Source organism: Vicugna pacos, chromosome 4, assembly GCF_048564905.1.
Source record: "Vicugna pacos chromosome 4, VicPac4, whole genome shotgun sequence".
Taxonomy (NCBI): domain Eukaryota; kingdom Metazoa; phylum Chordata; class Mammalia; order Artiodactyla; family Camelidae; genus Vicugna; species Vicugna pacos.
Genome location: NC_132990.1, coordinates 35,755,380 through 35,768,805, shown reverse-complemented (window position 1 = coordinate 35,768,805; position 13,426 = coordinate 35,755,380). Strand labels below are relative to the sequence as shown.

Sequence of the window (13,426 nt, the reverse complement as noted above, 5' to 3'; positions counted from 1 at the left end):
AGAGAAATGCTTTTAGATGCTTTTCCTAGTAGCAGGTACTCAGAGTATTTCATATGTGATCCCCACAGTACATCATAGATTTCAAAAGGAACTTTTAAATTGAGACAGGTGTAAAATTGCCATAAACATAAAGAAAGTTTGATCGTTTTCATAACGTAAGTCCTGAGAACAGCTTTCGGAGTAGATGATTCAGTGGCTCAATGATATCACCCAAGATCTAGGTTCTTATTCTCATTCCACTCTGCCATCCACCACGTGCTGGCTCTGCATGGTGGCAGAATGGCTGCAGAAGCGCTGGGCATCGCATTCAGATCACATACAAATACACACAGTTTTATATCCTAGCTTACGTAGCAGCAGTCCCTGTTGAGAACCTGAAATGGAAGATCCAGAGGTTCTTATCAAAGATAGTGATTAAGTCATGAGTACAGTAGTCATTGCGGAGCAATTTAATTTAGCTGTGTGCGCTCCATCATTAGGGGTAGATTAAGGCATTGCTCATCCAAGAAGTGTACCTTTGTGGTTCTTTTTCACCTACACTATAATTATTTGAGGCTTTTCATCAACCTCTTAAACATCTTAATACTTTCAGAGTATATCACAGAATCTTGCCGTTCCAGGGAGTCTTTTGGCGACCAGTCCCCTGAAGGAAGGGATCAGTCCCATCCCACTGTCTGGAACCCTGGCCTGTCTGACATGACAGCACGAAATGTGGACAGACACACCACACCCTCTGTGTCGGAGGCTGGTTGGAAGCAGGACTAGACTAAATGGGAACAGGGAGCAGTGAATTCAAGCACGTAGGCCCCCTGCTCCTGCTGTTTTTCTTGCCTGTGGTGTCATAAAGCCTCCTTGGTGGAAGTTCCACCTGCACCATCTGAACCACCTCTGTTCTCCCCTCTCCTACACCTTCCAGGGGTTTTGCTCTCTGGGCCACGGTCTTGCATTTCCAGAAGGTAACTGTAGCTCGGCCTCTTCTGCTGTGTCAGGGATATTCTGGTAAGTCTATCAGCAGAGTCTCAGATAAATATTTCCTGAACATTGCTGCTCAGATTATATTGGTGGCACCAGCTCTGTGAAGTGTCCCAATGTCTCTTGTCAACTAGAGGCAGAGTATTTGGCAAAGAATGTGTTGGTTCTCTGCTCCCAGGTTCTGGGTAAATGTCAAGTTGTTCATTCTTTCGATATAGACTGGCTTTCTTGTCTTTCTTAAACTTGCTGAATTTGGCTTGTGCCATTGAAGCACTTGGTTCCCTACAGCTCTCTTCTGCATATTCCTCTGATCCTGAAATCGATGTGAGTGTTGAAATATCCTCTTCTGACTCCTCCACAAAATGTTTCTTTTCCCTGCCGTTCAGCCTGACTGTGCTGCTGTGAGGGACAGCTAGCAAAGGGCAGAACGAAGTCCACACATTCAGGAGCAGTTTACTCTTTTTAACCTAAGGCGGAGCAAGTGGGTTTGAATACCTATATTTTTGTGCATTTTAGTGCATTCACCTTAACAAGGTGGATGACTTGGAAGCTTCATAAAATGCATAGTGCATAAAAAAAACCATATTTCAGTTTAAGTCCTGCATTCCTAAAGGAGCCCCATAAAAACAGTCTAAAGACACACTTTTCCCCCAGAGATCTGATGCTGAGTGCTTTGTTTCACCAGGCTTCAACAGCTCTCTCCAAGCTGTCATTTTTACTTTATCTGATATACATTCCACTCTGTTTCACTTACACCTCCCTTTTAACATTCTCTCATTCTTATCATTGGCAGTAATCAGTTTCTCTAGAGCCCACCCTCTTTCTGTATGCTGATCTTGGATGATTTTACCAAACAGTACCACACCCTTCTGCGCGTGCGTGCGTGCGTGCGTGCGTGCGTGCGTGTGTGTGTGTGTGTCTGCCTGCCTGCCTGCCTGTCTCAGGCTCTAGGTAAAGTTTCCAGATATCATTGTATATGGCTTCATTTTAGCGTAACTCCACACCTAAGTTAGGGACCCAAAAGCTCACATTCCTAGTCCTGTGCTTTGCAAAATATAAGACTTGGCCGCCCAACTTCCTCCTAACTGCTTAGGCAGGTGAAGTCCATTTGAATGGAAATCCCTCTTGGGAACACACGTCAGCATTTTAAAATGTCTGCCTATGTTGCAATGAAATTTTAAAAGGGAGTGCTTGGTTTTGATGTCACTTTTTAAATAAATGTAGCCAAAAGCCATGTTGGTAGCCCAGACCACTTTTTCATTTACCACCAAATGATATTCCAAGCCTGAAAAACATAGTCCTGTGTGGGGAAAAGCCTTGCAGTGGTCAGAAATTAAGCTCTGAGAAACCAGGTTCCCCTGTGAAAGTGACAATTAATGCAGTTAGATGTGTTCAGTATGTTTAGAGGTACTCTGGACTGGTATGTGTGGTCTGTCTTTATCAGATAAACAAATGAAAGTTGTTTACCTCATTGCTATTCCCTGCGTTAACATCCACCTTATCACCTGTTTGCTGTGGTCGTTGGAAGTAAAGGAGAACATCTTGGTAGTCCTCCCTTCTTGTTAGTACTCTTTCTGTCCTTTCCAGACAGGAGTTTGTTTTGTGGCGTGGCTACTTAGATCCTCACCACCACCAGCATCAACGCATAAGTGGAGCAGCATTCAGGGTGTCTCGAGCATTGGGATTCCAAACAGCTTTAAGGCAAATGGCCCTGCCCTTAAGGAACTGGGAATGGAGGCACCCTCAAGCCACTGCCCCTGTGTTTTACAAAAGTACTGGGAGAGAACAGCCTTTCTCTGAGGGTAACATGCAAAGGCCCATTTCCTTACCCTTTCTAACCTTAAAAAATAGACTTTTTTTTTATAGTAACTTTTAAAAATTGATTTACATTTCAGCAAACTGAAAATTGGAGACTGGAATTTAGTGGCGGGTCTGGTTTTGAACAAGTGTTTGATTTTGCTAATCTCAGCAGTGCTTAAGCTTACTTTTGTAAATTTCCTGCCCCAAATTCCTGGCTCACGGGCACACTCAGACACCAGAACTGAGAGGGGGTTTGCATCTCCGTGAACGATCAGCTCTTAGAACGTGCCACCTTTGACGGGGAGAAAAGTTCAAGCTTGGCAAGAACTTATGCGGCAGGTAATTCTTATTTGAAATTTATTTGAATTTCTAAAGGCAGATTAACTTCTGTGTCCTTCACAGTAAATAAGTGCTTGTCACTTTTTTTTTTTCGTCTTCCACCTGGTGAGTGTCTACTATAGATGGAAGAAAGTTAGTGCTTCCTTGTGGTATTTTGAGAGTTTTATTTTTATGCCTTTCCTTGGCAGCCTTCTCCTCTTGTGAGCCAGTTTTGGAGTGGTGGTGAGGGGAAGTATTCCTGGTGTTCTGGAAGATTTTTTTTAATGCATGTTTACAAATGAGTAAGTCTGTCACTTTTCCCTCCTTCTTTATAGCTCCATATTTAATATGTTATGAACCTTTTAATAAACAAAAGAGAGGAAAGCCTATTTGGAAACATATAAAAATAGCAGAGTGAAGATTATTCTTAAATATCTGGTTAGATCACGATTTGGAAAGATCTTATGCTTTAAAACAAAAGTTTGAACCATGGACCTGTTGAGGGTTGGGACATCAGTCCCACATCTCCTTTCGAAATCTCATGTGGATTTGTGTATCTGTGCATGTGTACATATCTGCATTTTCTGGTGAGAAGATCCATAACTCTCACAGACTTTTCAAAGCCACCCTCTTAAAATAACTGTTTAGTAACATTTATTATACTTGTTTCAAGATCTGCTCTTTGCTACTTGAAAACAACTTTCAATATTAGTTAACTCTTTAAATGCTTCTTTTGCAGCGTAAGATCCTTTTTGCAACATATTTTTTAATTTGTTTAATTTATTGTCCACTCAGAATTTTGGTTCACATTCCAGGGGGCTTCTCCCATGAGAATTTGGTGTAAAAGCGGAGAATTTTAGCATAAATGAACTGGGCTTAGCTTTGATTTGTTTTGCACGTGGGAAAATGTACGTTAGTGCAGTCGGTGACGTGTCATCCCATAGAGCACGCATCGTTCTTTACTGTGATTGCATTGGTTCCTCTCTGTTCTGTCTGTGGTGAAACCAGCCTTTTTAACCTCTGTAACAGAGATGGAGCAAACCTGGTAGGTCTGGAGACTGTGCTATGTATTGTCTCCTGGGAAAGTAGTTAAACAAAGCACAGACTTTTAAATTAATGTGTAGTCACTATGGTTTCAGGCAAGATGATAAATACCTGTGATTTTTGTGTATGTGCTGCTGTTTTGAGAAGAAGCATTACCATTAACCTGGCTTAAAAAGGACTAATTTGAAATTTTCAGGAGTTTAACAATTAGGCCTTCAGTTAATACTCAGTGAAATGAGAGATTGCAGTTTTAAGAAATAAAGTCTCTCATGTTTAAAAAAATAATAATATACACATTGGTCTATGCAACAAAAACAAGTTAGTGTTAAACTGTTGTGTGATTTGACCGCAAATTACCTTTTTGGCCTTAAAATTCTGACCTGGCCATAAAATTAAATATTCATTTCAACAAGCACTTACTGAATGTGTATCCCATGTCAGTGGAGAGACTATGTGCAGAAATAACAAGAGGCCTAGAGCATGATGACAGATCGCCAGAGCAGGCGGTTCAGGGCAGAGCAGACGTCTAATAATGTCACAGCTTAACCAATCCTTTGTTTTACTTTTGTTTTCTAAGTTTGTTTAGGGTACCTATTTTGACCGTCATACAGATCTTTGGAAAATACAAATATCACCAGCTACCATTTTTCGTATTTTAAATATAGGTGGTATTTCTCCATCAGAGAATGTGCTATTCTGGAGAGCTGAGCTTCCCAAATGGCACCGGATTTCTCCTCTAATTGTGTCTTCTCTGTCCCTCTCTCACATGAACCATTTTGATTTGAAAACTTTCTGAAAGTGATTGCATCCTTACAGACTTTGTTCTTTTTTTAAAAAAAAAAAAGCACAATTCCATTTATATAATGTTCTAGAAAAGCCAAAACTATAGGAACTGAAAAACAGACTGGTTGTTGCTAAAGGACATGGGTGAGAGGAAGTTGGTTAACTACAAAGGGTTGTAGAGGAATTTGTTGGGGTAATAGGACTGTCCTGTATCTTGATTGAGGCGGGGATTAAGTGACTGTCCAAACTTGCAAAACTATATACGAAAAATTTAGAATGAATTTTACTGCATGAGAATTTTGCCCTAATTTTTTTTTTAATGGAAAAACATAGCCATCAGGCATTTCTTACAGACTTTCTTAAACCATATATTGGTTTAACACAATGTAAGCTTCTTGTAGAAAGTTAGGTCCATCCTTGTCCATTGTAATTATCGTATGGTGCTGTAATAACAGCGTCCCTAGGAAACAAACAGCTTATAGGACTGTTAGCGCCAATATTTCAGCTTTTTAATGATTTATAAATCTCTTCCCTTGCTATAGGAATTTGCCTTTGAGTTACTATGACTTTCTGAAGCAGTCGTCATGACCTTATAATCTGGCCAGGACTAGAGGGGGTGCGGGACTCCAAACAACCAAACTTAATAGAACCATATGTGAAAGAAGAGTGAATTGGCTGTGACTTTGGGATTTCTGTATAAACTAAGTTTATAGATATTATTTTTTGATAGTTTATCTATTTGATTCTTTCTGTCTGTCTTTTCTTTCTTTCTTTCTTTCTTTCTTTCTTTCTTTCTTTCTTTCTTTCTTTCTTTCTTTCTTTCTTTCTTTCTTGTCATGGGGAGATAATTAGGTTTATTTATTTATTTACTTTAAGTGAAGGTACTGGGGATTGAACCCAGGACTTTGTGCATGCTAAGCATGCACTTTACCACTGAGCTATATACCCTTCCCTGCCTATTTGATTATTCTGTTCTCGTTAGTGTTCCAAATAGAGTGGCTAGACTACTAAGTTTTGGGCAGATATGTCATTATCACATAATGATATTTCATGATATTTCTTGGCATTGTAAATAAGTATACTTCTATTATACTGATGAAATATGAGAAGTAGGCAATCACAGAAGCTTCAATTTAAGAAAACTATCACTTTACACACTTTTTTTTTTTCTTCCTGCCTTTCCATGAAACTTAATCAATCCATTATAAATTTATCTTTGGCACTAGTCAGGTCTCAAACTAGTGAAAGCTACAGAAAAATAGTTTTTGTAGTATTCATACTCTCCTCATTAAATGTGTACCTAATGTATACTCAATCCCCAGTCTTTTTTTTTTTTTTTTTAATCATCCCAGTTTGCTTTAAGAGAGTAAACTTGAGGAAACAGTATGGTTGTGTGCGCCCGTAGTGTCGAATGAGGAGAAGCCTTGAAAGGGAAAGGTTAGGAGCGAAAGTTCTTGCCAGAGTCCCACACTCGTGAAGTGTCCCAAGTTATTTTTTCCTTGTTGACTTGGAAGAACAAATACCAAAGAAGGCACCGAATGACCTCACTTTTTCTGGCCCAAACATATATAGCAGAGACATGAAACACCAGTCCCAATCCAAGAACTTCAGTGGGTAGTTTGGGGAATGTGTTATTCACAGAGCTGTTATTGAAGTCTAAGGAAATCAGGTTGAAAGCCAGAGGATTTAGTTGACCTAAGTGCATTTCAGCCATCTGCTTTCATAGGCACCTCACCCAGCTAGTCTACCTATTAGAGATCACCATTTCTGTGTGTTCCCTCTCACTGAAGCTGTAATTAGCTACATAGTAGTAAATCCCTTCCTTGTTCCTTTCATCTTTATTTAATAGGATCATCTCAATTTTTTTTTTAAATTCCACATATATAAGGTTTGCCTTCTTTGAAACATAAAGTGAGGACATAGGCCCAGGAATAGAGACATACCAATTCTTTTTCTTATAGAATTTATTCTTTCTTTTAAAAATTAGTTTAGTTATAAGTAATTTTGAACACTGGCTGTCCGAGGCTCTGAGTGCTTGATACTCAGAAAACTAGGATGACACAGTCACTGTGCTTGCAAAGCTTCAAGTCCAGTGGGGAACAGCCTCACGGTAAGTCCCGCCGCGGAGTTGCATGTGCACCTCCCTTCTCTGAACTTCAGTCTCCTTGTCTGCTATGCAGTCTCCTTATCTTAGCGAAGATAATGCACGTGAAAACATTGCAAAATTGTAAAGCCGTAGACGTGTCTGTTGTCATGTTTGGTTTAAAATAGAAGCTGGGAGAATTTTAATCCTGACACCATTTAGATAACCCAGTTACGAGACTCTGGGTAAAGTGAGAGAAACAATGCACGTCAGTGTCAAATTGCAGTTCCCAGGGGAATGTTTGAGATTGTAGTGCTAGGAGCCGCACATGCTGGAAATTGTTTTATTGGTATTTATGCTAAGTGGTGATGACACTGGGAGTAGCACAGCTTCGTTGGACATAACGTTACTGTCTGTCTTTGTTAGCACTCAGTGCATTTTTACTGTATCTCATTAATAAGAACATTTTGAGCCCGTGGCATTGGAATATATGTAAGATGCCTGTTTTATTGTTGATCTCTAGAGTGTCTTTGTAGTAATCTCCCAGTGTTTCTGTTTATTGTTATTCCCCTCCCTCCCCTTTGTTTTCCTGTTAGTTCTTTAAAGGTAGGGAGGTTGCATGTCCCAGTTTGCCTGGGACCAACCTAGTTTATGCCTGTTGTTTCAACATCCTGTCTATTTAGCGTTTTAGCATTCTCAAAAATACCCCAGTATGCCCCATAAGTTACCTGGCCACCCTGGCTCCAGGCATAACAGGAAATGAAGGGCCAGCTGTCTGATTACCAGTTCACATCACAGCAGGGTCCTAACAAGCTGTTAAGACTGGAGCATGTGTTTGTTCACATTGGTTCAGAACAGCAGCTTTGGCACTTGAAAGGTTCTCACTCGAGCATGGCTAGTTGCAGCTTGAGGGCTGACATTTCTTCTTAAAGGCCCCTCAAGGTTTTCATTCATTGTGAGCATATGCATTAAGATGGTATTGATCCTGTTTCTGACCATCAGTCACCCACGGCAGCCATTCACGGGGGTTGTAAAACGTGTCTGCCGCCCCTTCCCCACCTGTGCGGCTCTTATGGCATGACTAAGGGGATGAGTAACATGCAGCCTAGAGGGATGGGCCTCCGTTGCAGCCTCTCTGCCACAGCCTCCTCCCCTTTCAGAATGAATGAGAACGTAGGGATGAAAGGTCCAAGAAAGAAAGAAAATTCTGCAAGGAGAAGGGTGCCGCTCTGTGTGTCGGCTTGCAATCCCTAATACAGTGGAGTGAAATTGTCTCTTCCTGCCAATGTTAATATGAAATGTTTTATAAAGGTCAAGGGGAGATGGATGATAAGGACCTACTGTCTAGCACAGAGAACTCTATTCAATGTCTTGTAATAACCTATAATGGAAAAGAATCTGAAAAAGAGTATGTGTGTGTGTTTGTGTGTATGTGTATATATATAACTGAATCACTTTGCTGTACCCCTGCAACTAACCCAACATAGTAAATCAACTACATTTCAATGTTTTTTAAAGGTCAAGGTGATATGTGACTGTTTTAGTATATGCAGTCCCAGTATGTTCAAAGCATGGTAGCTTCAAAAAGATTCGCTGCAAATGCTTGTTTAAAAGCAAATGTGTAAAAGAAAATAAAGAAAAATCAATAGAATGGGTCATTTTATTGCTATCCCCGTTTTACTTTCCAGAGAGGCAAACGTGGTGTAGAGATCTCCCTTAAAAGAGTGCCTCTCACTCTCTAATGTGGGGCTTTTGTTGAAATGCAGATTGTGAGACAGTAGGTCTGGGATGAGGGCCAAAGATTCTGCATTTGTGACCAGCTCCAGGGGATGCCAGTGCTGCTGGACCCCGGGCACCACTCGTTTAGAAGGTTGTTGGGAAATGAGCACTCCGACAGCTTCTGACTCTGGATGTCGCTCTTGCACCACAGGCAAGTTACAGTGACACAGACAGGAGAGACCCTCCGTGGGCAGGATTGCTCTGTTTTAGTGAGAGGTTAGAGCCAGAGGAACTGTCCAGACACTTAGGGCTTAGACACTGTTCCTTGTCTCTTAAAAAAATCTTTAAGTATCCCCTGCAGAGATCCAATGCTCCTGCTAAGGAAAAGAATAAAGAAATACACATTTCATGGACTTGGAATTCCAGTAACTGGCTCCTTTTACATCTCCAAAGGGCTGTGAGGAAAGGAGTGGGGAGCAAAAGATGAAGAAAATAAACAGGAAATTAGAGGAAATTCAGAAATGGGAAGTTCTACTCCCTCCTGCTTCCGTCACAGGAAAAAGGGTGTGATGTGCCTTGCTGTCTTCACACCTCTAACTAAAGACACAGACCACTGTTAGCCAGTTTGTATGACTGTTCTGGCTATTTAACCTCTGTTATTTCACAAAATGTCTTCGTCTTAAAAAGAAGCATTTTGGATGTTTTTCAGCGCCTTTTCAATTGTAAAGTATAGCAACTGAGAGTATTATGACCATATGACACTATATATAATATATACATGTGTCTTGAAGAATGTAGTTTTATGTCTGAAAGGGCCCCTCCAAAATAGTGTATATAAGTTTTGTGTTTTTCCCTATATTCCTGGTTCTCTTTCTTTAAAAAAAAAAAGTTTACTTTGTTTCATAGCCTCAAAATCTTTATTTTTTAATGTAATCTGTGATGGGCTGTATTAATTTCTGCTTCCGTAATTCTGATCTAGGGATCTGGTTGTAGCACTGGCTAGAACTCCCTTCTGTGGTTTGCCAGCAGACACCCTAAGCATGTGCTGGTTTTAGGGGTGTGCGCGCATTTGGATACCTTTTCTGAGGGGAGGAAGGAATGCTTGTTCCAGAAGGTGCTTTGAGTCCAGCTGTGAGTGTTCCGCTGAGTATGTTCTCCCAACACCATGACCTCTTCAGTCTTAGGACAGAAGTCTGGGATTTGTTCATATCTCTGTTCTGACTAATGAGTTACACATCAGGCCCTGTGAGATGTCGTAGGTAAACAAGTGCTGAGTCAGTCAGGGATCTCATCCTCAGACTTCGGGATGAGAGATTTTTTTTTTCCCCTAAAAATTTACACCTAGAGACAATGTTACCTACAGGAGTTGAGTTTTATAAAACATAAATTACTCTGAGTTGAGGATGAAGAATGAACATAGAATCCCATATTGAGCAGCTAAAATTGCTGTCCTAAATTCAAACTTTGTGAAAACATATTAATTGTATACAGAGAGATTTTCAGTGCATTGTTTTGAGGGTGTGTTTAGTGTGTTGAAAACAGTAAACGTAGGCTTGGAGTCCAGTTTCATCAGCCCTCCCACACGGTTTTGGGGAGAGTTTCAGTTGGCACCTTTCTGCAGGGCGACCTGACATCATCCATCAGAATTTGCAGGCTCTGTCTATTCCTCTCACAAATCCACTTCTTGAAATTGATTCACAGCAAATTCCTGGACAAGTACACAAAGCCATATGTAAAAGTACGTTCCTCAAAGAGTAATATGAAAAAATTGGAAAGAATCTAAATATTCAACAGTCAATATAGGTCAAGTAAAATATAGCACAGATATGAAAGGAAACACTATGCAGGCATTAAAAGAAGAGATATGGGTATTGTATTTAAAAGATGGCTATAATAAATGTTAAAGGAAATAAAATAATATATTTGGAAAAATTATACATGTATACACATGTGTATATAAGCATGGGGAAGAACTGGGAAGCTACATAGCAAAGGGTTGATACTAGTGGAATTGTAACTGGTTTTTCACTTTCTGTACTCTTTGCTGTTGTTGAAAATTTAGTACTGTTATTACATTGAGGAGGGGAAAGATAACTTAACTTGGAAGGTTCAGAAAAAAAGCAGCCACTCTGGGAGCTGAGTTGGAAGAGAAGCCAGAGCCCCATTGTTTGGGCGTCTCCTGGGTGTTGACTCGTGGGAATTCTCTGACTGGTCACTGCTGTGGCAGGAGGCACTTCAGAGGCAGTGGGGGCCCATGAGGCAGGACCCGTGTCCCGCTGACTGATCCAGAAGGTCCCCTACGGCCTCATTCTGTTTGGCAAAATCGGCCCCGGGGAGCCTTGTCTGCCACTTTGGCCAAGGATTCAAAAGAACAGAATTGCTGAACGTCAGGCCTGAAAGTGTCATTAGGGCTGTTCTAGTCTAGATACGGAGAACCGGAGGCTCGCCGTGTTTAAGCAACTTTTCCAGAGTCCTGGAGGCAGTTCCAGGCCAGGGTGAAATGAACACGCAGTTCCCAGGCTCCTGGTTTGGGGCTGCTGTTTTGCTGATCTCTGAGTTCTGCGGTCATGGACGAGCCCCCACTTCTCACAAGCAGCTTTAAAGGCCAGAGAAAAGGAGGTTTCCAGGTAAAGGAATGGATTTTGTGTCTTAACTTAGAACATTAAATTGTTATGCCTTTTGTCCATATCTGTGTCCCGTGAAATATGTGGAAATTCAGAGGTTCCTGACTTTCCTTGGGTCCTGACCCCTTTGGGATACCTTGTAAGGCAGAAAAACCTCTCCCTTGAACAGTGTGGGTTGGCTAGAAACCACAAAACTTTGCATTTGAGTTGGGGGTTTCAAGAACCCTCTGAGACCTGTCACTGTTGTAAATGTTCTTTGTCTGATGTCCCCCGAGTTTTCAAGTCTGTCTGTTGCATTTGGACATAATGCAACTATGACCTGGTTTTCATACCTTTGTGGTAAGTATGTTTCTTGACAAAACAATAGTATGGGATGAGAGAAAGAAAGGAGGGGTATGAGGAAGATCCACACACCTCATCACATTAGACGTTTGCTGTTTTCTTTGTTTCCTGTTGCTGTTAGATTGTCTTTCCAATAAAAGTAAAATTTTATGAGATTTTTTAAAACTCCCATCACCCTAGCACAACTGCTCTCATCTTGGCTTTGCACTCCGCTCTGTTCCTATCCACATGAGTAATTTATGCTTATAACCAAAGACAGTCTCCAGGGTGTTCTTTCATGCTGTTCTTCGGAAGAGGACAGTCCCTTCCATGAGAAAGACACTGGCCCAAGATGAGGCCAGAATTTCTCTGTACTTCTCACCAAAGACTTAGTGTTTGAGTAAGAGCAGGTAGTTTCCACTTAAAATATGTAAGAGTTTTGAAAAAAGCTAGTGGCATGGTTTTCAAATCAGCTGGAAGACTTGTGAACCCAGTGACCACTGGGCCCACCTGAAGAGTTTCTGTTTCAGTGGTCCAGGGTGGGGCCCAAGGATACGCATTCTAGTAAGTTCCCAGGTGATGCTGGCATGACTGGTCCAGGGCCACACCTTGAGAAACCGTGACCCAGGAGTAGGAGTCCTGTAAGGCGGTGTGTTTTCCAAACTTTTCTGGTAACAAGAATCACCTGGGGATGTGTGTGAAAAATACAAATTTCATCCACATGCCAGACTCACTGAATCAGAATCTCTGGAGATTCTGGGATGTTGCTTAGTCAGAGTTAGAGAAACACTGTTGCTATCAGGTAAACCCTGCAGATCATGACGGGACGCTAGGAGATGCTGAGCTACAGCTTCCTTACCAGTTGCATGCTTTGACCCTGTGGTCCCCTCAGCCCCTTAACATGCATCTGCCTGGCTTCATCTTCCTTTTTCAGTGAACGTTAGGCCTTCCTTATAAAACATAAATATTTTTATTTGAGGGGCTACATATATTGTATAAAAGAGACACCAGAGTACCTGCCTTCTGAGAACTTGCTGAGATTTTATTGAGTTCCCTCTTTAAGAGCCTTGTCTCAGTGTCTGTGTGTGTGTGTGGCGGGGCGGGTTGGGGAGAGACAGAAAGAGAAAAGGAGAGAAGGTGGGAAGGAAGAAAGAAACATGCATTTCTAGCAAGTTCCCTGGTAAGGTAGCCTGTCCAGGGACCACACTTTGAGAACCACTGGAATACACCAATGACTCAAACACAGCACACTGGAATATCCTAAGGGAGCATTAAAAAATACTTCTGGACAGTCATTCAAATGATCCGCCAAGGTTGTGAGCCACTGCTGTGGGTCCCTCAGGATAGAAGAAGGTAACCTGTTAAGAAGCATGAGGCCTGATGGGAAACATAGGGCTAAGCCAGTGCCTCTCTCACTCAGTGTGCATGCGAGTCAGCTGGGCTTCTTGCTAGGATGCAGATTCTGTTTCACTTCGTCCACAGAAGGGTCCAGGATTCTGCTTTTTTAACAAGTGCAGATGCTGCTGCTGTTAACGTGGGTACCACCAAGTCTCACGGGGCTTAGAAGGTATTAGCCAGCACATGTAAGTGCCTGTCAACACAGAGCTTTTATACTTACATTTTAAAGGTGTAGAACAAGTAAAAGCATAGGTGTCAGACAATTTAAGGTAGAAACAATATATATTTTGCCATTAATGAATGTTTCTCTTCTCTTGATGGCTGGAAATTTTTGTTTTTGCTTCTCTCTGCCCCCTACCTATAG

General features: G+C 41.4%; 1 protein-coding gene across 5 annotated transcripts in view; it reads left to right on the top strand.

Annotated features, from left to right (window-relative positions):
• Positions 1 to 13,426, top strand: part of KANK1 (KN motif and ankyrin repeat domains 1) — a 203,995-nt gene that overhangs the window by 125,497 nt on the left and 65,072 nt on the right. Inside the window, exon 1 of one of the 5 annotated variants that reach the window (XM_072959512.1) lies at positions 2,988 to 3,111. The exons of the other annotated variants lie outside the window; for them this stretch is intronic. The gene's annotated coding sequence lies outside the window, so the exon portion shown is untranslated. Of the gene's footprint in view, positions 1 to 2,987; positions 3,112 to 13,426 lie in introns of those variants that run through there. 5 annotated transcript variants of the gene reach the window in all.